This window comes from Hibiscus syriacus, unplaced genomic scaffold (genome assembly GCF_006381635.1).
Source record: "Hibiscus syriacus cultivar Baekdansim isolate YM2019G1 unplaced genomic scaffold, ASM638163v2 tig00111330_pilon, whole genome shotgun sequence".
Taxonomy (NCBI): Eukaryota; Viridiplantae; Streptophyta; class Magnoliopsida; order Malvales; family Malvaceae; genus Hibiscus; species Hibiscus syriacus.
This window is the reverse complement of record NW_024063059.1, coordinates 7,931,395-7,958,519: the sequence shown is the minus strand read 5'-3', so window position 1 is coordinate 7,958,519 and position 27,125 is coordinate 7,931,395.

Here is a 27,125-nt window from a genome sequence, read left to right as displayed (position 1 = left end):
CACCTTCCCCATAAAGCAGCATTGATGACAAAATAAAATATCACGGTAAAATGAATTCCACCACATGCAGCTATATGTTCCTAAATGCATCTACATGGTCCTAAATGAGATCTTAGACATTCAATAACTTAAGTGAAAAGGTCCCAAAATATGACCTTTTTACGGAGTTATCACACCCCCAAACTTAAGCTATTGCTTGTCCTCAAGCAATTGATAGTATTAAGAAAAATAAAAAATACCATGGCAAGTTCAGAAGCAGAATAGTTATATGGGATAAAATTTCAGCCCTCAACACCTGGCTTCAACATGCTAGACTAGTTTGAGAAATCAAGTACTGTCCCCTAGGGCAAGATCCTTTGTGTGGGTGTGTGTGTGTTTGTATCTAGTCCATGCTTAACAAACCTAAAATTTTTCTAAGAAAGCTTTCTTAATTTTCCACGACATTTACAAATTTTTACTCCACATTGTTTTCTTTTCTTTCATTAACTCTGCTACGAGAGGAGTCAGCCCATCACTCATTCCATCCCACACTGTAAGTGAAAGGGAGCATACATTCCACCCCCGAGCTTGTCAGGTAGTGTCATCCCGTGACTTCTTTCATTCACTCATATGCCATAGCTGCCATTTATTTAACTGTAGTTTCCAGGAAATACCGTGGCATAACGAAGTGTCTCTCTACAGATATGCCGAGGCATTTATTCACAACTTCATTTTTTTGTGGGGGTTTTCATCATTCAAAGTTTTATGCCACGACATTTAAGAATTCTCTTTAAAAAATTATAAGTTTCTCAAGCATGGAAATCATACAATTGTGTATTCAAGGGTTTCAAAGAAGCAAGTCCTAGAGTTGGTTCTATCATCCTCAACCAGTCATGTACAATCTATCCTAGCCATCAAGAATTCTTCATCATCGGGCATCCTTAACTAATTCCAGCAAACTATTGAGGCACTTACTAATGTCATGGCAAATTTATTTTACTAACACTATCATGCAATGATTGGAGAACCCTACTTCCCCCAAAATTGAGAGAAGCATTGTCCTCAATGCTTACTAAAAACTAAGGTAAAACTAGACTACATGCTATGAAATGCAATGCAATGCAAGGTACCTTGACTTCATGCTTGTGGTGGCGCGACGATTCTGCGACGGGTGCGCTTCCAAAATTATGTGGGACTGGAGTGTTCAGAATTTGATGCTGGTACGGTTGAAGGTTGTATGGACCCTAACCTTGCAAAGAAAAACAAAATAATCAATTAAAAGGAAGTGAAATAAACATTTATTTATGCACAAGAGTAATTTTAAAATGTCATGGCATCCTTAAGATGTTGGGCCAGTATCAACTTCATGCAAGAGAAGTGCAGTCTTGTCACGCAATGGTGGGACTCCTTGGTATGCCTTCAGGCGCTAACCATTGATTTTAAAGACGGACCCATCGTCCATGTTCTTGATATCCACAGCGCCATACGGGTAAACATGGTGGACTTTGAATGGTCCCGACCACCGTGACTTCAGTATGCCAGGGAAGAGTTTGAGCCTAGAGTTAAACAACTTTCTGGCCAACATGAAAATGTCGTGGCAAAAGCATTTTTTCATGCCACTTCTTCTTTTTTTCCTTGTAGAACTTGGCATTTTCATATGCTTGTGCTCGAAACTCTTCCATTTCATTTAGATCGAGCAGTCGTTTCTCCCCAGCTAATTGTGCGTCAAAGTTCAGTTTCTTGATTGCCCAATATGCCTTATGTTCTAGCTCAACTGGCAGGTGACAGGCTTTTCCATATACCATCTTGAAACGCGACATTCCCAGAGGTGTTTTGAATGCCGTCCTATAGGCCCATAATGCTTCATCGAGCTTGGGGGACCAGTCTTTCCTTCGAGGGTTCACCACCTTCTCAAGGATTTGCTTGGCTTCTCGATTGGACACTTCAGCTTGCCCATTTGTCTGCGGGTGATATGTCGTGGCAATCTTATGTCGCACTCTGTATTTTTGTAATACCCTGGCAATCATCTTGTTGTCAAAGTGAGTGCCCTCATCGTTGATGATGGTTCTTGGGACTCCAAATCGAGTGAATATGTTCTTGTAAAGGAATTTGAGCACCGTCTTAGAATCGTTCCTTGGCGTAGCAATTGCTTCAACCCACTTTGAAACATAGTCCACCGCAAGCAAAATGTATAACTCTCCAAAGGAATATGGGAATGGTCCCATGAAATCAATACCCCAAACATCAAAAAGTTCTATCTCCATAATATTTTACAGCGGCATTTCGTGTCTTCTGGAAATGTTTCCAGTGCACTGCATCTGTCGCACGCTTTGCAAAATTCATGGGCATCTTTAAATAGAGATGGCCAATAGAAGCTCGATTGGAGGACTTTTGTAGCAGTCCTAGAACCTCCAAAATGCCCTCCATAGGTCACTGTGTGGCAATGGTGTAAGATATCACTTTGCTCTTATTCGGGGATGCACCGTCAAATCATTTGATCGGTACATTGCTTGAACAAGTAAGGCTAGTCCCAAAAATAGAACTTGGCATCATGCAGAAACCTTTTTTTGCCCTGGCTGTTTAGTTCATAAGGAAAAATACCACTAACAAGAAAATTAACAAGTCAGTGTACCACGGAATTGCCGTGGCATATAAAATTTTCTCGTCAGGGAATTCTTCTTTAATATCAAAAAGGTAATGATATTCTGAAATGTTCTCTAGCCTAGATAAGTGGTATGCAACCTGATTTTCAGTACCTTTCCTATCGATTACCTCTAAGTCGAATTCTTGCAAGAGTAATATCCACCTAATCAGTTTAGGCTTGGCATCTTTCTTGTTCACTAAGTATTTTATAGCTGAATGATCAGTGTGAACTATAACTTTGGTGCCTATAAAGTATGGCCTAAACTTGTCAAATACAAATACCACGGCAAGTAATTCTTTCTCAGTGGTCGAGTAATTTAATTATGCATCATTTAAGGTACGACTGACATAATATATGATATGAAAGATTTTACCTCTGCGTTGCACAAGCACAGCTCCCACGGCAAAATCACTTGCATCGCACATTAATTTGAACGGGGCCGTCCAATCTAGGGGAACTATGATCGGTGCAGAGATAAGTCTTTGCTTCAGCTCTTTAAATGCGCTATGGCATTTCTGATCGAACACGAATGGTTGGTTCTGTTGCAGCAGGGTGCACAAGGGCTTGGATAGTGTGGAGAAGTCCTTGATGAATCGTCTATAAAATCCAGTATACCCAAGGAAACTCCGAATGCCCTTGACAAAATTTGGTGGGGGAAGCTTCTCGATCACCTCGATCTTGGCATTATCTACCTCAATGCCCTTTGATGAGATTTTATGTCCTAGAACAATGCCTTCTGTTACCATGAAGTGGCATTTTTTCCAATTCAGCACGAAATCAGCCTCCTCACATCGCTTCAGTACCTTTGCCAAATTGTCGAGGCCTTTTTGAAAGTCGTCACCAGAAACAGAAAAATCATCCATGAAAATTTCAAGAAAGTCCTCAACCATTTCAGAGAATATGGCTTGCATGCAGCGCTGAAAAGTTGTCGGGGCATTACAGAGTCCAAAAGGCATTCTTCGGAAAGCATAAGTGCCATAGGGGCACATGAAAGTGGTCTTCTCTTGGTCCTCTGGTGCGATGGAAATCTGGTTATACCCCGAGTAACCTTCCAAGAAACAATAAAATGCCTTGCCAGCAAGTCGATCCAACATTTGATCGATGAACGACAAAGGGAAGTGATCCTTCTTGGTGGCCTTGTTAAGCTTGATGTAGTCCATGCAGATTTTCCATCCAGTGGCGTGCGAGTAGGAATCAACTCATTATCTTCACTCTTCACCACGGTCATGCCTCCCTTCTTGGGCACACATTGAACAGGACTCACCCACGAACTATCTGAAATAGAGTAAATTGCTCCAGCATCGAGCCATTTGAGAATCTCTTTCATTACAACTTGCTTCATGATTGGATTTAATCTGTGATGTGGCTCTATGGATTTGTCGTGGCATTCTTCCAGCAGGATTTTGTGCATGCAGATTGTTGGACTTATTCCCTTGAGATCTGCCATCGTCCAACCTAACGCTTTCTTATGCTGTGACAAAACACTTAACAAACTCGATTCTTGGTTAGGAATGAGGGCAGGGGAAATAATCACAGGTAAAGTTTCATCACTACCCAGATAAGCATATTTAAGATGTTGTGGCAAATTCTTAAGTTCTAGGGTAGGAGCATATTGCAATGAGGGCTTAGGAGGAAAAAACTCTTCGAAATTAAGAGGTTCAAAACGCGTACCTGGGCTAGCTTTAAGGAAGCTAGCCTGTTGTTCCTCGGATGAAAAATCATTAGGCTCTCCGTCCTTTAAGTTCTCCACTAACCCCTCATGAGGTCCTAGCTAAATGAAATTGTCCTGGCAAAATTGATTTGCTTCTTTTGTTATTACAGTATCCACTTCTAAAATGATCTGGCATTCTTCAGAATCATCCATGTACTTGAGAGATCGGAAGACATTCACAGTGACTTGTTGATCGACCACTCGCATGGTCAGCTCGCCCCTCTCACAGTCGATGAGAATACGACCGGTAGCCAGGAAGGGTCTCCCCAATATGATGGCCGCTGTGGCATCGACCTCACAGTCCAGAATCAAAAAATCAACAGGAAAAATGAACTTGTCAACCCACACGATGACATTTTCAATTCGCCCCTCTGGTCGAACATGTGAACGATCGGTTAATTACAGGATGACCGAGGTGCATCTCGCATTTCCTATCCCCAACTTTACGAATATTGACTTAGGCATCAAGTTCACACTTGAGCCAAGGTCACATAATGCCTTCCCAACAAATTTGTCTCCTATCGAACATGGGATGATAAAACTGCCCAGATCATGTCTCTTCGGTGGCAGTTTACTTAAGGAAGAGCAAAATTCTTTTGTCGTGGCAATTGTTTCATACTGCTCAACCTTTCTCTTCTTATTACCAATTTCCTTAAGAAATTTGGCATATGTCGGCATTTGTTCCATAGCCTCTAGAAAAGGAATATTGATTTGAAGTTGACTCAGAATGTCAACAAATTTTTTAAACTGGATATCTTCGTTATGCTTCTTCAGTCTTTGTGGAAACGGAGGTGGGGGTCTGGCTTCCTGTACTGACGTGGTGCGGACAGAAGTTGCCTTGGCATTTTTATTTACCCCCTTAGCTTCTTTACTTGACGACTCCTCAGCTTTTTCCTCTTCCATTGGTGCTTCTTCTTGTACTTCTTGATCAGCTTGATTGGTTATAGGGGGTGAATCATCATTCGGTCTTCCCCCAAACTTGTCTTCAACATTAATTTGTGTACTACTTCGGAGAGTTAGAACACTGCAGTTTTCCTTGCCATGAGGTTTGGTGACTTCAGTGTCACTCGGCAAATGTCCTGGTTTGCGTTCTTGTAATGCCACGACAATTTAACCAACTTGACTCTCCAATGCTCCTAACGATGAACTATGTCTTTGAAGCAGGGCTCCTTAATTTTTGATGGAGGTTGCATGGTCTTGCAGCATTGTTTTTGTTGTTGCAATAAACTCTTGCATTGTGGCTTCCAAAGAATGTTTGATGAAGATGGCCCTCCCTTATTAGAATTATGTCATAACATATTCGATTGAAATCCCTAGGAGTCATTAAAATTCTGTTGCCGAGCTGGTTGATGAGCATTACTGTTTCCTTGATTTCCCCATGAAAAGTTTGGATGCTGACGCCATCTAGGATTATATGTGTTAGAATAAGGGTTGTTGTTGCCTCGATTGAAGTTGCCTACAAAGTTGATGGATTCTTGATTGGTTGGGCAATCACTCTCATTGTGATTATCGTGGCATAATAAACATGTTAAATGAGCTGCATTCACTTCTCTCACCTCACTTGGCCTTTGCAAATTCTTCAACATGTTGGTGATAGCAGCAAGTTGGCCGGACACATTATCCTTAGAATCTAGCTCGAAAGCTCCATGTAACTTACGCCCAACTCCAAGTCGTGTGGATGGAAACTGATAATCATTAGTGGCAATCTTATCCAGAATGTCAAATGCCTCTGCTAGTGATTTATCAAGCAACGTCCCATTTGTCAAGGCATCTAGAATCATCCTCGTGGGGGCATTAACTCCATTGTAGAACATCACCACTTGTGTCTAATCTTGAAAACCATGGTTAGAATAATTGTGAAGCAAAGCCTTGTATCGATCCCAGCATTCATACTTCGACTCGTCATTAGCTTGACAGAAGGAAGCTATGTCGTTCCTCAATTGGGTGTTCATATTCGGAGGATTATACCGCAATAAATGTTTTTTGCACAGATCTGTCCATGACTCCATTGAACCCGCTGGAACACCACTCAACCAAGCCCTTGCTCGGTCACGCATGGAATACAGAAACATCTTTAATTTCAGAACATCTTTGTACACCCCTTGTTGGCGAAAAGAATCACACACGTCTAAGAAGTTACGAATATACTGCCTGGCATCTTCATTTGGCATGCCCCCAAATTGTCCTATTGAATTTAAAATATTGAGCATGACAAGTTTGAGCTCGAAGTGGGCTGCCTGAATTTCTGGGGCAACTATTCCAGGATTTAAATCATCTAAGATCGGGTTTAAGTGATCATGAATGGCACTAGGTCTGGTTGTATTCCCAGTATTTAAATTTGCCCCGGTATTCTTATCATCCTCATGACCAATACCTTGATTTCCGATTTGGTACAAGTTCACACGTTGAGCGCGTCTTCTTTTTCTAAAAAGCCTCTTGATTTCAGGATCAATCGGTTCTAATGGCTCTTCAGGGTTTCTCCGGGTCATGTACCTAGAAAAATAAATGAAGAAAAATTAAGGAAAGTAACAAGTAAAGCTAACTAAAAAGAAAATATAAACAAGTAAAATAAAAATGCTATGACAAATCAATTTAACTTCAAGTTTCCAATTCCCCGGCAACGACACCAAAAACTTGTTTGCTATTTGTGAGTACTATAAATGGGTGCGGATATATGTGCAAGTATACAGAATCGAACAAGTAATATAGTGATAAGTTGAGTATCGTCTCCACAGGGAATTGGGGAAATCAAATAGGTTTGTCAAGACACTTTACTTTGTCACCTAAGTAAAGTTAGTGATGGTATGTACAAATGAGAATGTTGTGGCAAAATGGAATGAATGATGTGAAAATGGAATAGTGGTAGTGTGGTCGCAATTGAATATGTCGTGGCAAATTCAATTGTTATAAGTGCAAACAAATGAAAATGTCAAGGCAAAATAAAATATAAATATACGATATGATTTATAGGATTTTAGCTTTCTCTCACGACAAGCTACTATGGAAGTGAGTGATAGGAGTCACTGGGAAAATCTAACTCTATTTCTTCTAATGATATTTCTTCTATGCCTAGCCTTCCCGACAGAGTCTACTAAGGTCCTATATGCTATCTCTAGTAATGGACTTGACAGATTGAAGATGCCCTGGCAAAACCGATTGGTGTGAACCCCTGCAGTGATCCTATTGGTCTAGATAACAGGATATGTCTCGGCAATACCTTTTTGCGGCAGCATTAACATCTAACCTATCGTTCATACACCACTCCTTTTAGTCGAATGAAATCCTAACCTTATCTCTAAGGTGGATTAGGCCTAGTTACTACCTAGAACCCCTTGTTTATGTAGTTCCTCTCTAGTTTCTCTCGAACACTAAGGATAAATTTCCAAGAAATTCTCTCGAACCCTCAAGACCTCCTAAGAAAAGGCTATTCTAGTAGCTCCTACAACCTTAAGGCATTAAGTTTCATAAACAAAACAGATTGAAGCATAGAAAGACAACCATTCATTGAAATAAAAACTTAAACATCCAAGCGAACTCCCACCATATAGGATTAGTTCATGGTGGGGTTCGAAATAAACAAGCACAAAGCAAGTTTCATTCGTTCCTTACAACCCAATAACAAAATATGAAAGCAAAGAACTAAGGGTAGGAGAAAAAGCCTTCAACGTGCATTGCCAAATGCTTTCCTCAGTCACCAAGAACTGCTCTCAGTGGTCTAGCTCCTCTCGGATGCTTAAAACGCCACTCCCTTAGGCTTGTCAAGGAGAAATTCCACGGAAAGTAGGATTAACTGAGAAAATAAGACCTTCTCTCTCTAACTTTGAAGCTCAAGTTGGCGTGGGACCAAAGTTTTTTCATTATGATTTCATCCTATATATATAAGGGGAGAAAAACCTTAGGAATTGGTGTTGAAATTCCTAAGATCCCCCAACTTTGCTTGATTCTCATGAGGATTGGGCAGTGGTCCAGCATGGGCATCTGGAAATGGCCCATACTAGGGGGTTGGTTGAGCACTTGACTTCTACAGCATGGGAAGCATGGTTGGCATGGTGCATCATGGGCTGTGTAGTGCTAATCCAGGTGGATTTCTCTCTCTTGGTGAAAATAGGGGACAACTGGCTTCAAAAATATATTCTCGCAGTTTGCTCGCTTTCGAAATGTCAATCTAACTCAGCATTTTCATTCTGCTCAATGGTCTCCTAATGTCATGGCATTTCCTTTTCTCTTTTCCTTGCTCTCAATTTCTGTACATCATTAGACAAACACCTTCCCCATAAAGCAGCACTGATGACAAAATAAAATGCTGCGGCAAAACGAATTCCACCACATGCAACTATATGTTCCTAAATGCATCTAAATGGTCCTAAATGAGATCTTAGACATTCAATAACTTAAGTGAAAAGGTCCCAAAATAAAACCTTTTTACAAAGTTATCAAGTTGTAAAAGTTATCTCTTGATCCTTTAAAAAGAAAGAACAAATTAGTGAATTTGTTAAAAAATTCGTAGTGAGGAGCTAAGGTAGTGGATGTAGACTTGGTTGAGAATTCGAACCAGTTTAAATCCTTGTGTTCATTGTTTTATATTTTTCTCTCCTTACTCCCTAAATTCAATTTTATCTTTTAAACCCCTTTACACCCTTTCAGTTGTCAATTGAGACTCTTCACTAAACCTAACAATTGGTATCAGAACTTAACTCATTTAGAAGGTTTAACCACATTGAGATATTTCTAGAAGAAGCTCTACTAATTCCCGACATAACCGATAAGAAATGGCTTTAACTTAAGGTGCATACTACATTGAAGATTCACAACCGGTCAACAAGCCACCATACTTCAATGGAGAAAATTATGCATATTGGAAGAATATGACGATGTTCTTCATTCAAGCTAACGATCTAGGAGCTTGGAATTCGATCATTAAAGGATACACCATTCAAGCGGGCAAGATGGACGTTTGGAATGATGGAGAGATGAAGAAGTTCCAGCTCAATGCCAAGGCTATGGACATCCTTTTTTGTGCATTAGGCCCGGATGAATACAGAAGAGTCTCCTCTTGTTCCAATTCCAAGAAGATATCACTCATGAGGGAAGCGATGAAGTAAGGCAAACCAAGATAAGTCTTCTCATGTAACTCTCTCAGACCGATGCGAGTAACCCGATCCTATCCGAAAAGTCACATTAGGGCCATCGGAGCGACCCACTGTAAATATAGCGAAAAATTTAACTTTTTATCAAAACATGTAAACTCATAAAATCATTTAGCATTATTCAGAAATAAAACAGATTTTCATACTTGGATATAAAAACAAAATACAATATACATGCCCCTTAATCACATGTACCATACTCTGCAAGCAACGCCGGAAGAACTTCCTTATTGATGTTGATAATTGCACTGGTACAATTCTTTTAACCTGCAATGGTGAGTAATAGAGTGAGCTTCGGAAAGCTCAGTAATACAGAACTACCAGGTGATGCTATAGGACATGCAGATAAATGGAAAGCCATATAATTTCCTTATTGAATCAGACGTATACCGATTTTCGGGATAATCTGGGGTTCCACTGGTAGCTAATCGAGTAAAATCCATGAATATCTTAGGTTATAGGAAGCATTCATAGAATGACATTTTCAAGAGATCAAATAGGATGTCTAGTGTGTTCCAACATTACGATAAATCATGATAAGTACACTAAACAAGTAATAGTTCAGTAAATCTCATAAATCGTATAAAGAGTTAACCTAAGGGAACATCTTAGGGCTTGAGAGTTTACCCAAGAATGCTTTCGGGGCCATAATTCCTACCTAAGAACAAATCTTAGGGCCGTAGGGCCTACCCGAGAATGATCTCAGGGCCGCAAAGCCTACCTAAGAGACATTAGGTCCATAAAAATTTTCCATCTTGATCAGAGCTGTACTTTATAAATCAGTATCTCAAAAATACAATTTGCACTGTGACATCATTTCCATAAATCCTTAATCATCGTAATCATATACCAGTGAAAGCCAACAATCAGATAGCATTCATAATCCATAAGCCATCATTATTAAGTATGTGCATCAATAAAACAATAACTATAAATTTCAGTGTACCACATGTTAAAATAATAAACAATCAAGTAATATATAGGGAACACACTAGAGAATCCAAGTATTTTTCAGAGGCATTTTGTAGTTATCAGTATGGATAACATGAAACTTGTGCAATTTGATCAGATTCTAGAAACAAGGTCCTATTGAAGAGAATCGATTATTAACCGATCTAATCAGACATTTAAGGTTGATACTTTAGAATCCCACTATGTTTTCATGTGCATCAGGAAAGTGTTCATGAATGATCGGAGTGATTTGAGCTAATAAAGGAGAAACAGAGATTCAGGGCACTGAACATCCATGTCAATTGATCGGGTTATCGAACAACTTGAGATGAACAACTCTCGAAACTGATGCCTGTCGACCGGTCAATTATGGCCATTCCTGGGTATTCACTCTTTAATACTAAAAATTCTTGTCCATAAATCATCAGAATCATCGTTGAATATACCTACCAGTAATCTTCATTTCCTTTCCACATTGCATCAATATCAAGAATTTTCAACGTATTTGATTATTGGTCCATAACCCATAAGGACCGTGCATCATACAAGTTCATTGGTATTCCCTGACTCATCCAATCGTTTACTAAATTCTCCGTCATTAAGGTTACTTAATTCATTTAGTAGTCAAGTCTATTCCGGTTACTCTAGAGTTTTCCAAAGTATTTAGGACGTTTCTGAATTTCGGATACATGTTATACTTCCGTTCAGTTCAATTTGGTATTTGTGGCCGATTTATATAACGAATATCCATTTCTTAGTACCGAATGCGCTCTTGAGTTGAGCTGAGTACTTCCAGAATTATCATCGATCCAAACTTGAGGAGACGAACAAGGATTCAAGTGATATCTATGCCATTTAGGTACGTATATATCATTAGTGTTGATCGACTCACTTAAGTTGTTCCATAACTTTTAAGGGTAATACAACACCCATATTTATTTGGATTCCTTAATGAATCCAAGACATTTACTTATTCTTTTCCATAAGGTTATTTTAGTCATTTTAGTGCTCGATGTTGTTCCTGTCATTTCAGAGCTTGATAATACACAATCATTCCTGGCTTAGTAATATACTTGGGTCATTTTCATTCTAGGGGTATTTTGGTCATTTTACAAATCCAGGGTATTTCAATCATTTCCTTCTGTCCATCTTATTATTTAATTCAAACTTATCATATATTTTAGTCTTTTTGAACAATTCTAGCAAATGAGCATCCTCGATAACTTTCTTCCCGTATTTACTCACAACTCGAATATTTACGGATTATCAGAGTTTTTCTGAACAAAAGTAGGATCTTAACAATTAAATATGTAATTTATCGGGTTAGGTATGAATTCTTAGGGTATTTTCTCATTCAGAGTCAACTCAGACTATTTTTATCTTTCAAAGGCATTTTCGTAATTTCTTAACCAGGTGATGTCGGTATTAAAACTCTTAACAAGAGTATTTATAATTTAGAGATCCTAAGGTTAATTACTTTACCTGATAATCTATGAACTAGAAATGATTCTTTATAATTTTCTATTATCTTGTACAAGCTATCGTAGAGTTATAATTCAATTACCCATATTTCCTAAGAAAAACTAATGGTTTGTATGCACATCAGTAGTTTCAACAGATCAATATGTCTTTACCAAGCTCTTAACTAAATTCTATCATTAATTCTTGTCTTTTTACAACATAAGGGTATTTTCATAATTTTACCCAATCGAAGTATTTTCATAATTTATCACTTAAACAATATTCAGTTCGAATCCATCCATGATCAAACAGGCATAATAGACCAATCATATACATCCATGCATTTATTCATTATCAACATGTTCCATAAAGCATAAAGAGGTAGTAATGTATTACCTCGATTTTTGTGCCATACAGATCGACCATTTAAACTTTATTCGAACGCCCTCGATCTTGAAATCATCTTCCAATAATTCCTCAGATATATATCAACGGAAATTACATAAAAAACGGAGCTAACAGATCGAATTAGGTGATAAATCAGTAAAAACAGTTTACCAAGTTCGAATTTGGAAAAACAGACTTCGGAATCGAACTCAGGATGTCGAAAAACATAAAATATGACTTTTCAAAAATTTTAACTTTTTGGTCAAAGTCTACGGTCAATAGTCAACAGTCAACAGTGGTCAACAGTAAACGAGGCGGCTCGACTTAAACGGCTCAGCTCGGCTCAAACGGCTCCCCAAGCTTCCAGACGAAGCCCACTCTCAGGTGGTGGCGCGTGCAGTGTCCAAAAAATTTCACAAAAATTTCTACAATTATTTTAAGGCATTTTGAGACACTTACCAAGCTCGGTTCAAAATTTTGAATGGCGGAGAGCTAGATTCCGAAACGTCAGAAACTTTGACTTCCTCACCCTCCACTTGTCGGTGACGACGGAGATACGACAGAAACCGGTGGACTTGGAATCACACAAGGAACACGATGGTGCGGGAGGTGTAAAAAACGGGTGGTCGGATCGACCTAAATCGACGGAAAACCAACGGATATTGAGTTAAAACCGACTATACTTATGATTAAGATTTACGACGAGAAGTATGAGGGGTTTTGTTCATTGGTCGACAACGAACACAATGGTGGTTTTGGATCGTCGAACAGTGGCCGGATTGTGGAGAGATCGGAGCTCAAAGGAGGGTCAACGGGGGAGGGAAATGGAAAAATGCAATATGTAAAATTGATTGCACGGGGGAGAGAGAGTTTATAATTATCTCCTAAAGAAAAATGGGTAAATTCAGGACTGGGTCACTGAATTTCCTACACTTCCTAAAATGGTCTGCCAACTTTGAAATTTTATATTTTAAACCTTAATTTCTTCCAAAATACCAATTAAATTCAATACTTTAAAATTTCTAAATTTTTAGCCCCTAAATTAGGGTATTACATCTTAACCATAACTACGAGAATTTCAAGATGAAACTTGATGAAGACATCAAAACTATGAAAGATAGATTTTTCGTGATTGTCAACGGTCACAAAGGATTTGGAGAAGTTATCTCCAATGAGAAGTTAGTGAGGAAGATGATCTACTATCTTCCAAAGTCTTGGTAATTGAAGAAGACGGTGATTATCGAAGCTAGAGACCTAAAGTCTCTCACTCTTGATGAGCAAATTGGTTCTCTACTCACCCATAATTTGATGGTGAAGGAAGAGGAAGATGATGGAGAAAAGAAGGAAAAGAAGAAGGAAGAAAAAAATAATGAGGTAGGAATTGCCTTCAAATCACCAATGAGAGCTATGAAGATTCAACTGAAGAGGTAGATGAAGATAATGATGAAGAATAAGAGATGGCCAAGCTCTTCAAAAAGTTCAAAAGATTTATGTCTTCCAAGGAAGTGAAGCATGAATCAACTAAGAAGAAGGGACCCATGGTGTGCTTCAATTGTCAAAGAAAAGGGCATGTTAAGTATGAATGCCCTCTCCTAAAGAAAAAGGGATCGTCAAAGAAAAAGGCATTTGTGGTAGCTTGGAGTGATGAAAATGACTCCAATGATGAAGATGAAGTAGTCAACATATGCCTCGTATCCACTCAGGAAGAGCCCGATGTATCTTCTAACCTAAATGATTTAAATTCATATTCTTTTGATGAGTTACAAGATGCTTATAATGAGTTGTATTTGGAATTTGAGACCATGAATTTCAAATATAAGAAATTGATTTCAAAACTTAAAATTGAAAATGATTTGGTTTTGAAAAGAAAATTTGATTTTGAAAATCAAAAAGAAATTTTGAAAAATGATTTAGAGCTTTCAAAAGTTAAAATCAATGATTTAGAAAAGAACATTTTGATTTGAAAGTTAAGATTGAGATCTTAACAAAAGAAAAAGAATTAATTTCTAAAAACAACTCATTATGTTTGAAAATGGTAAATGCTCACATTGCCATTTTTATGGTCATTTGGAACATGCTTGTCCTTTGAAGAAATGAAAACGTTTTAAACTAGACAAGTATGGGTTCCTAAGGGAACAAGGGGCATTAAAACTAACGTTAAAGGATCCGAAGCAATTTGGATACCAAAATCTACTTAAATGTCTCTTGTAGGTGTGTGAGAGCAATGGTGATGAAAATGAAGAAATCAAGATGCTCTAGCCACACTAAAAAAGGAATGAGTAACCTCTAAGCTTAATGCTTTTTATTTTGATTATTTGGTTGCTCATTTTGATTTAAGCATGTATGAGTTTTGATTTTAATGATTTGATGTTTTTCATCTCATGTATGTTAAAAAGATGTTATAGTGAACATTTTAAAATTTTAATGATTTTTTATAATTTTTTGGTTCATCATAATGAATTTTGGTCAAAATGGATTTTAATGCAAATGATATCTCTCTAACAATTGATATCTCTCTAACAATTGATATCAACCTTTCAAATGCTTTAATTTTTCAAATTAAAAAAAAATTGACCTAAAATTAAAGGCTTATGCATGTGTTTTGAAATGTTAAAGATATTTCTCTAATAATTGATATCAAATTCTTAAAATGCATAACATTTTTGAAAAGCTTTATGCATATGTACTTAATTTCAACTATTGATATTGCATAAATTATTTTAGACTTCGGTATATTAAGTTTCATGAGCTATTAACATTTTTGTTATTATTTGTTGAAATTCAATTTTGTTTAAGTGTCAAGATTGTAAAGCTAAATTTTGTTTGAAATGCACTTTTTAAGGGGGAACTTTGATTTTTCAAATGGTTTTTAATGAAAACAAAATTATTATTTACTCTCCAATGTTATGTTTGAACTTTAAAGTTAAATTCTTTTTGATTTAACAAAAAGGAGGAGAAATATTGGTTTGAAAATTCAATTTCTTAATAAAAAAGGGGAGCTGAACATTTTCACATATTTTTCAACAATTGATACTTTTTTCATTAAATATTTTTTTAAGGGGAGGTTTTGCCAAAAAACAAATTTTCAAATATTTTGTTATATCAAAAAATGAGAGATTGTTGAACTATATTTTGATATAACAATTTAAGACAAAATGCTTTTGGACTTGAATTAAATTTATTCAAAAGTTTTCAAAGCTTTCAAAAATAATTCAAAGTTCTTAAAAGTGGAATTGAGCACAAAATATGTTTTTGTGTAAGTAGTACCAATACTGTATTTACAGTATAGATACCTCATGAACAAGTATCGATACTGTTCATATGGTACCGATACCAAGGTAAGGGAAGTATCGATACTCACTAAGTAGTAGTGATACTACCAGCTTTGCTCAAATTCCATAATGCAAAATGGTACCGATACCCAAAGGGGTACCGATACTACTATGTATAGTAGTATCTAGGGGTGTGCAAAAAAACCCGATCCGACCGATCCGATCCGTTGATCCATTTATCCGATCCAAAAATTCGGATATCTGATCCGTTTTTCAATTTTTGGATAGTTCGAATCGGATACGGATCGGTCAAAATCCTATTTTAGATTATCCGAAAATCCAAAATTTTATTGGGCTATATTATTAGCCCAGAGCTGTCTGGGCTATATCTGTCTCATCTTTCTCTAACCCTTAAAACCCTTAGTCCTCAAATACTAATACCCTTAAATCTCAAAACATTTTCCTCACAAAACAAATCCTACATCTAGTTTCTCTATGTTCTGCAGACTTACTCCAGTGACAGAATGTAAGCAACATATTTCCTCAGTGACAGAAAATCCAGAAACCATAAACCTACAACTTTTCCACTTCTCACATCCTAAACCAGAAAGTCCTTTTCTCGAGAGAAAATCTATACATTAAAACCCCTAATTTATTAAAACTTGAACTCAAAAGCCACAAGTCACATTTCTCGAATCTGTCCAAAGTCAGAAAAATAACAAACCATCGTTAGCTCCTCAGTTGTAATGTACCAAGTTAAGCAAAGAATAGTACTGTGGTAGTTTGAGCAATAAAGGAAGAATTCGGGTTGTTCAAGCAAGGATATTGGCTACTCAGTCGATGAAGGATAAGGATTAATGCCATATTCGCAAAGTTGTAGTTCTAAATTAGATTATGAATTTAAATTAATAAACTTACTCGTGCTGCACCCTTTTTATGACCATGGTATGTTGGTCTATCTTTGTACTCTCCAAACCAATAGTATGTACTGGATCTTTTATCATATAACATGCCACCTCCATGAGCTTGAATAGGATTTCCATCAGTATCCAACCAAATTCTCCCTGGATAATAGGATTTCATGCTATATTATTTTCTAACAGCATATGTGCTAATATACTGTCGGTGGAGGCTGCAACAAATCTTTATTTGGTTTCGGTTTAACTAATTGTGTTAGAAATACGTTTGAAGTGGAGTTATTTAATTTCATGGTTTACACAGAATGTTCCAACTTTTTTTCAAGTTGGTTGCAGTCATCTTCTATTGTTGTCTTAAGAGTGAATTGGAGCAATAATTTTATGCTTATTAAATGGACTATTTTAGTATAAGATTGTGAATAACAATGTGATAATTTACGCGTTTAGTATATAAATTATCAGTTTTAGTACTTAAACTTTTAATTTTATGTTGATTAATGCTTTTATTATGTTGATTTTTTTGAATTTTTTGAAAAAAAAAATCGGATTCGGATCCGGATATTCGGATACAGATCATTACTTTAGGTATCCAAAATTTTCGGATATCCAAAAATTCGGATCGGATAATATCCGATATCTGATAATGCACACCCCTAGTAGTACTGATACTATTGCCATAGTATCGATACCATCAGGCCCCAACGGCTAGTAACGACTAGTTGATTTAAATATTAACAAAGGTAGTACCGATACTCCCTTTAGGAGTACCGATACCCCTTGGTATGGGCAACTTTATTCTGCACGAAAATTGATCCCCAACGGCTCCAAACAACCTCCAACGGCTAGAAATAGCCACAACAACATTCCAACACATAAATACAAGTTCAAGACACTTGAAGAAGGGTTAGAAGACCTATCCAAGCAATCAAACACAAGAGAAGAGCTTTTCACTCTTTATTTCAATTCTCTTGTAAATATTTTGTTCTTGTGAGCTAAATTTTTTAAACACCTTCCTTGTTTAGAGGTTTTCTTGTTTACATTCTTTTTCCTTTTGTAAAGGGTTTTTGGTTGTATCTTAGCCAATTGAAAAGATAGGGAGTTGTAAATGTTATCTCTTGATCCTTTAAAAAGAAAGAACAAATTAGTAAATTTGTTAGAAAATCCTTAGTGAGGAGCTAAGGTAGTGGATGTAGACTTGGTTGAGAAGTCTAACCACTTTAAATCCTTGTGTTCATTGTTTTATATTTTTCTCTCCTTACTCCCTAAATTCAATTTTATCTTTTAAACCCCTTTACACCGTTTCGGTTGTCAATTGAGCCTCTTCACTAAACCTAACAAGAATCACTCCCCTTTTACAAAAGGATAAAAAAACATAAACAAGAAAACCTCACAAATGTAGTTGTTTACAAATTTAGACTCAAAAACACTTACGTACAAGAGAAAAAGAAAAATAAAGAGTGAAAGAGATTTTTTCTCGATCTTGATTGTTTGGATAGGTGTTGTAACCTTCTTCAAGTGTTCTTGTGTTGTTTTTATAAGTTGGAATGGGTTTGTATCCGTTTCTAGATGTTGAAGATGTTTTGGAGCCGTTGAAAAATTAATTTCAACAAAACGAAATTTCCCAGAATAAGGAGTATCAGTACTCGAGCTTGGAGTAATGGTACTTCCTTTATAATATTTAAATAAAATAGCTATTATCGACCATTGGGTTTAACCAATATAAATACTAGGGTTTCATGGTATCAATACTACTGTGTAAAGTAGTATTGATACTCCTAGAGTATCGGTACCAATTTTACATACTAGAATTTGAACAACTTGAAAACAATAGGTATGATCAATATTACCAATAGAGTATCAATACTATTTATACAATATCAATATTGTAAAAACAATATCAGTACTACTTACCCAGAAAACTGTTTTCTGTCTAAATTTTTATTTAATGGACTTCGAATTATTTTTGAAAACTTTAAATAAATTCAATCAAGTCCAAAAATATTTGTATACTTAATTTGTTATATCAAAATAAGTTCAATAATCTCCCCTTTTTGATATAACAAAACATTTGAAAAATAATTTTTGGCAAAACTCCCCTTAATAAAACATTTCATGAAAAAAGAAATATTTTGGAAAAAGTTTAATCTCCTTTTTTCATTTTTGAAATATAAATTTTCAAACATATACTTCTTCCTCTTTTTGTTATATAAAAATAATTCAAACTTTTAGGTTCAAAATAACAATGGAGAGTAAGTGAAGATTTCTTCATAAAATCATTTGAAAAATTTAAAAGCTCCTACTCAACAAAGACATTTCATGAAAATATTTTGACACAAAAACTGTCGCACTTAAAGAATATTGAATTTCAACAAAGATGAACAAACAAGTTAGCAACACATGAATTCAATATATATATCCAACTCTATCATACATTATGCAATAATAAGAAATAAGTCATTAAACTCACATGCATAAAACATTACATAATGTTATGCATTCAACGTACATATCAGTTGTTAGAGAGATATCATAGGCAATAAAGAACATATGCATAAACATCCAAATTAAGGTCAAGATTAAAATATATAATTTAAAACAAAAAAAAATAACTTGACCAAAAAGTATTATGATGAACTGAAGCAAAATAAATAAATAAATAAATTTAATAATCATGTTCATCATAACATATTTTCAACATACATGAGATAGCAAATAAGATGTAAACAATCATGCTCAACACTTATGAATGCATAAAAATCAATATGTAACTAATATATAAAATCAAGAGGGCTTTAAATTTATAGGTTACACATCTTTTTTTTTGTGTGATCAGAGAATTTGAAACTCTTTACCTTTATCATCATTGCTACAACATGACAGCAAGAGACATTCATTTGGATTTTGGTACCTAAATTGCTTTGGGTCCTTGAAGATTAGTATCAATGCCTCTAGTTCCCAAGGGAACCCATACTTTTCTAATTTCAAAATGTTTTCCTTTCTTTATCGGACAAGTATGTACATTTGTGACCATGAAAATGACAAATGTGAGCATTTTACCATTTTAAAATAGATGAATTATTTTTAGAAATGGTTTCTTTTTTTTCGTTAAGCATTCAAGCTTTACTTTCTTATAAATATTTTCTTTTTTAAATCTTAATTGTGATTTTTGAAATATCAAAATCATTTTTCAAAACTTCATTTTGTTTTTCAAAATCCACTTTGTTTTTCAAAAGAAAATCATTTTTATTTTTGAATTTTGAAACCAATTTCTTATATTTGAAATTTGTGGTCTCAAATTCCAAATACAATTCATCATAGGCATCTTGTAACTCTTTAAAAGAATAAAAATTTAATTAACTAGAGTTAAAAGTTACCATTGAATCTTCTTCGATGGCCATGAGACATAGATTGGTTACTTTATCTTCATCATTGGAGTTGTCATCACACCAATCAACCATAAATGCCTTCTACTTGATTGATTCCTTCTACATTACGAGGGGACAATCATACTTGACATGTCTTGTTCTTTGGTATTCAATGCATACCGGGAGACTCTTCTTTTTACTCGATTCATGCTTCATTCATTTTCCTCTGGAAGTTATGAATCTTTTAAAAAGCTTGACCATATCTTCATCTTCATCCACCTCTTCACTTGAGTCTTTATTACTCTCATTGGTGGACTTGAAGGTGATTCCTACCTCATTCTTCTTCTTGTTTCCTTTGGAGTCTCATCTCATGGGTGAGTAGAGAACCAATAAGCTCATTAAATGTGAGCAACTTTAAACCAGTGACTTCTTTAATGACGGTAGCCTTTCCTTCCCAAGACATTGGTCAGGAAGAGATAATATTTCTCAATACTTCTTCATTAGGATAAAATTTCCTAAACCTCTTACATTCATTTATGATGGAAGTGAACAAATCGAACATCGTCTTATTGTCTTCATCAGATTTCATCTTGAAGTTCTAGTATTTGTGAGTGAGAATGTCAACCTTAGACTTATTCACTTGGCTTGTTCCTTCATGGGGCACCTTCAATTTGTCCTAAATATCCTTAGCATTAGAGCATAAAGATACTCTATAATATATGTCTGGGCCAAGAGCATAAAAGAGGATTTGTATGGCTTTGGTATTGAGTTGGGCAAGCTTCATATCTTCATCTGTCCAGTCCGATAGATTTCTTGGAGGGATGGGAGAACCGTTAACGATTGTATCTTAAAAGAAAATTTGATGGCTTGGATGAATAACATCGTCCTATTTTACCAATAGGAGTAATTTAATCCATTGAAGTAAGGAGGCCTTGTGATAGAGTGGGAGTTTTCACGGTAGTATGAGCCAGATGTGGAAGTCATCTTCTCAGTTGGAAATAGATTTTATAGAGCGCTTCTAGGATCTTCCCAAGGTTGTTAAACTGTCAATTGTGTTGAACATATTTTGATATAACAAATTTAAGGGCAAAATGTTTCCCAACTTGATTAAATTTATTCAAAGCTTTAAAAAAATAAGTCAAAGTCCATAAAACTTGATTTTGAACACAAAATAGATTTTGAAGGTAAGTAATACCAATATTATTCTTACAGTATCGATACTACATAAACAATACTGGTACTATTCTTACAGTACCGATACCAAAGGTAAGAGAAGTATTGATATTCCCTTGGTATTACTCATACTACTTGTTATTTTCCAAAGTGTTCAAATTCTAGTCAGCAAAATTGGTACTGATACTCAAGGAGTTCTGATACTACTTTACACAGTAGTATTGGTACCATGAAACCCTACTATCGATAATGGTATGTTCAATGTTCTTTAACGGCTAGTTTATTTAAATATTACAAAGGAAATACTGATACCCCTAGCCCGGGTACTAATACTTCATGTTCTAACCAACTTTGTTTTTGCTGAAAATTAATCCCAACGACTCCAAAACATCTCCAATGGCTAAAAACGGCTGCAAACTCATTTCAACGTATAAAAACATGTTGATTATCTTTTGAAAGCAAAATTAGATTTTGAAAAAAATGAAATTTTTGAAAATGATTTTGAGTTTTCAAAAATCAAAATTGAAGATTTAGAAGAAAAAAAAATCTAGATTTGAAAATTAAGCTTGAATGCTTAACAAAAGAAAAAATAATTTTTAAAAATAATTCATTCATTTTAAAAATTACAAAATTATCATATTGTCATTTTTATGTTCATAGTCTACATACTTGTCCAATAAAAAAAAAGAAAACATTTTAAGTTAGATGAATATGGGTTCCTAAGGGAATTAGATGCATTGATATTAACCCTCTAGGACCCAAAGAAATTTGGGTACAAAAATTCAAATGAATGTCTCTTGTAGGTGTGTGTTGGAATAATGGTGATAAAGGTAAAGAATCTCAAATGCACTAGTCACACAATAAAAGGGATAGATAACCTCTAAACTTAAAGCTTTTTGATTTTGTATATTGTTTGTCTATTGATATTTTATGCATGCATGAGTATTGAGCATGAATAGTTATTTTTTGTGTGGTATCTCATTTATGTTAAAAATATGTTATGGTAAATATTTTTTTATTTTAATTTATTATAATGAGTTTTGGTCAAATTATATTTTTATATTTTAAATGATTTTTAAAAAATTGACCTTAATTTGAATGTTTATGCATGTGTTTTCACTTAAATGATATTTCTCTAACAATTGATATCAATTTTCAAATGCATAACATTTTGTAGTGCTTTATGCATGTGAGTTTTAATGACTTATTTCTAATTATTGCATAAAGTGTAATAGACTTGGATTTATTGAATTTCATGTGTTACTAACATGTTTGTTCATCTTTGTTGAAATTCAATTTTCTTTAAGTGTCAAATTTTGTGTAAATTTTATTTAGAATGCTTTTATTAATAGGGGCTTTAAAAATTTCAAATGAATTTATGTTAAAAAGTTTCACTTACTCTCCATAGTTATTTTGAACCTGAAAGTTTGAATTATTTCTAATAGAACGAAAAGGGAGATCAATTTCAAATATGAGGAGGGAGCTTAAACATTTTCCAAAATACTTCTCCTTTTCATAAAATATTTTATTAAAGGGGAGTTTTGTCAAAACTATTTTTCAAATGTTTTGTATATCAAAACGAAGGAAATTGTTGAGCATATTTTGATATAAAAAATTTAAGGGAAAATGCGATTTGACTTGATTGAATTTATTCAATATTTTCAAAAATAATTAAAAGTCTGTAAAACTTGATTTTGAACACAAAACAAATTTTCTGTGTAAGTAGTACTGATACTATTCTTACAGTATCAATATTGTATGAATAGTACCAATGCCAAAGGTAAGAGAAGTGTTGATACTCCCTTGGCAATACCGATACTATCTGTTGTTTTTTAAAGTGTTCAAATTTCAGCAAGGAAATTTGTACTGATAGTCAAGGAGTATTGATACTATTTTACAAAGTAGTATCGCTACCATGAAACACTAGTATCGATACTAGTATGCCAAACTATCTTTAATGGTTAGTTTATTTAAATATTACAAAGGAAGCATTGATACCCCTAGCCATTTATTTATTCATTCTCGAAACTTTTCAAAAAGTCAATTCACTCTCTCTTACCTATATTTTTGGTTGATTCATAGAGCCTAAAATCCTAATAGATTATAACATACTCTGATAACAATCGTTAGGATTATTGAGACTATAATGATTAATCAAAAAAATTACTAAAATGGGGTAAATTTATCTTTTGAAAATTTTGAGAATGGAGGAGAAATGATAGGAAAAATTGAAAAATAATTTATAATGGTTACATTCATTACCTTAGCTCCACATTAAGGATTTCTAAAAAATTCCCTACTTTGTTCTTTCTTTTTCTAGTCTCAAGAGTAACCTTTACAAAATCCCTATCTTTTCAAAGGCTAAGATATAGTCACTCACCTTTTATAAAAGGATAAATAAGTGTAAACAAGAAAATCTCGCAAAGGTAGGTGTTTACAAATTTAGACTCAAAAACACTTATATATAAGAGAAAATGAAAAATAAAGAGTGAAAGTTTTTCTCTTGATCTTGATTGCTTGGATAGGTATTGTAACATTCTTCAAGTTATTGTGTTGTTTTAATAAGCTTGAATGAGTTTGTAGTTGTTTCTAGCCATTGGGATGTGTTGGAGCCATTGGTGAATTAATTTCTACAAAATAAAACTGTCCAAAACAAAGAGTATCGATACTCAGGCTTGGAGTATCGATACTTCCTTTATAATATTTAAATAAACTAGTCATATTCGACCATTAGGCTTCACCAGTATCGATACAAGAGTTTCATGGTATCGATATTATTTTGTAAAGTATTATCGATACTCATAGAGTATGGGTACCAATTTTTGTAAGACCTTAATCCAATACGATCCAAAGATCGATGAATTAACATGTCACACGGGACCACCAAAGTGGCTAACCCAAATTTTTTCTTTAAAGCTAATTTAAAAACCATCCGATAAAATCCATTCATAGTAAAATAACTTATAACATAGTAATAAAGTTATAGGGGAGCTCCCAAAATATCTAAAATAATACAATACTGATTTGAAATCAAAAGAGTTACGACTAAATACATAAATAGTCCACAAATAATAAATTCCATCTAAGAATAACTCAAGACGTACTATGAATGCCTCGATTGGTCTAAAACTATTGTCAATGATAACACTCCATTATTGGTCACCTAGGAACCTACGCACAAAAACACATTTTGAACACTAAGCTTACGAGCTCAATGCCACAATGATAACTATACTATACTACATGCATTCACTAGATGAGCTAGTAGCATAGGTATGGATACATATGAAATGTTGATATGCATCATGGTGTGGCTGAGGGTTTTACATCTCGAAGCTCACACACCCCTCTAGCCTTTCTAAGATACCCTCAAGTATCTGGGGTGAGATCAGAAACTGCGTCAGAAATGTACACCTAACTAACTTACTTTGTCGAGTCTTGGGGCATCTGCGTCCAGTCAGCTACTGAGGTACCTTGAAACTGACTAGGATATCCAACTGATTGTCATATTCTTCTAAAGAGACTCGGGTGTCTTAACTGTTTCCTGAGCGTCAAACAAAGCTAGTTTTATGTTATCATAGTTATTAATATTTCTAGTTGTTCTGAGTTTATCATTGTTCTCACTTTTAGTTTTATTTATTCTGATTGTTATTTGGTCCCCTAATTCTACCCCCTAAAGCTCTTGGGCTCCTTACCCAAAAATATTCGTGAGTACTGATACTAAGCCTCTAGTATCGGTACTGGCCTCTGGGTATCGATACTGCTAAGTAAATAAAGGTTGATAACAAAAGTTTGGTATCGATACTCCTTCTTGAGTATCGATACTTATGGTATGTGGTATTGATACTTTCTTGAGTACCGATACCAAATTTGGCTTCGATGTTTTGAAAAAATACCTAAGTATCAATACTCTACCCTTTGTATCGATACTATCAAGAGTATTGATACGAATTTGGATACTTTAATCGACTAAGTAAATTTGGTATTAATACCACCTTGCAAGTATCGGTAACTCATTTACAATATTGATACCCATATACTATTATGCCCAAAACCTCTTATTTTTAACACTTGTAGAGTATTGTCGATATTGTTCTTCTAGTACTTATACTCGTGCCCAAAAATGCTCTCTTTTGGACACGAAAAATATAACTTTCCTTCCCAAAGTCCCTATTGAGATTCCCAATTATTATTAAAGTGTTATGTTTGAATACAGGGGGTCATAATAAGGTTGTAAACATGTTGAACTATGAACATGCTTCATAACTCATACAACCTACCAAAACACATCTGATGACCTACATGTGGTAGAGTTGAGTTAGGAGTGAGTTATCTTTGATTTAGTTGTTGAAAATAACACCTCAAGATCACCCAATCACAAGTTTTTCCTTGTTCTTGCTCTTGAAGCTTTCTCCAACCTATCTTATTAGACAATAATTAACCACGTGTTACTAACGTCAATGGGGACTTTAGAGAAGGATTTTAGAACATTTCTTGAGGCTTGAATCCCTAAAAAAATAAGATGGTTTCTCTAAGTTCCTAAAACCCCTCTAAACCCATATTTCGAGAACCACGATAGAAATAAGAGATTGAAGGCTTGAAATGAAGCTATGGAGATGAAGATTATGATTCTTACCTTTGAAATGCCAAACTAGAGTTGCAAGGTTACCAGGTTGTCACTTTTGTCTAACTTATTAAGGGAGAAAATGGAAGTTTTGGGAGAGGAAGAATACAAAGGGATATGAGGAAAGAGAGAAGGGTTCAGACGTGAAGTCGTCACCCTTAATTGGGAGATCAACCTTTGAAATAAAAAAAAAGTAAAATTTCTCTTTTGATCATCCAAATTTTAGCCTTCAAATAAAGACACCCCTTTTTATCACATGGTAGGCCAAAATCAAGCCTAACCCAAAACTCCCTTAACCCAAGCTTCTCTACAAGGCTAATGAGTTTATCTAAACCCACTTGGGTTAACCCGAAAATATTAACCCAAGATCCAGGGCATTACAATTTTACATTTTGGAATTTGAATAACTTGAAAATAATAGGTAGTATCAACACTACTAATAGAGTATCAATATTTCTCTTACATGTGGTATCGATATTGGTATCAATACCTCAAGAATAATATCAGTATTGTTCATGTGGTATTGATATTGTAAGAACAATATCAATATTGCTTATTTATAAAACTGTTTTGTGTTTAAATTTTTGTTTAATGGACTATAAATTATTTTTGAAAACTTTGATTCAATCAAGCCCAAAAACATTTTTCCTTTAATTTTGTATATCAAAATAGGTTCAACAAAATTATTTTATGAAAATTTAATGATCATTTATGAATTTTATCATATTTTACGTTAATGATGTACATCGATGTATATCAATAGTGGTGGATATTAGTGTGTGACACCCATTCTAGACTCATCCCTTTATATATCTGAAGTGATCTATTTACATTAGTGTAAAATTAAGGGGATTTCATTATTTTCATAAGTTTTTCTATTATTCATGTTTTAGCAATTCAACCATTGAATCTATTAATATCATTGTATTTATCATACTTATAAATTTTTAAACCAATTATAGATATCTCTAATATGTTGATTCCAATTAATGTATTTATCCATATATATTTAACGGTCAATTTTTTTTACAAAAATAAATAGTTAAATGTTTCCAATTTTTTTCAAATTTAACAGTTTAATTATTAAAATAACTATAGTAAAAAATTAATTAAAATGATTAAAACTCACTAAATTTTATACTAGTATCAGAGATTTCTTTCCTACACAATTTTATGGTTTATATAAAACAAACCTTTCTAATTGTGAACTTGGTCTTCATTTGTTCCCGTTCTTTCCACTCTTCTACTGTTGTTAAATATAGTTTCTCATTTGCTTCATCATTTCGGAGGTAGGGAGAAATATCAAAGTCAATGTTAGTAGCTGTAATTTTGAAACACATATGAATATCTTTTTTATTTGCACCTAAAAACTTGGTGTCAATAATTTTATGTCGATGTCTAAATATTATAATAATTAAAAATTAAAAAATTTACAAACTATAAATTTAAAAATTTATTAAAAAATAAAGTTAAAAATTTACCTTGCAACCATAA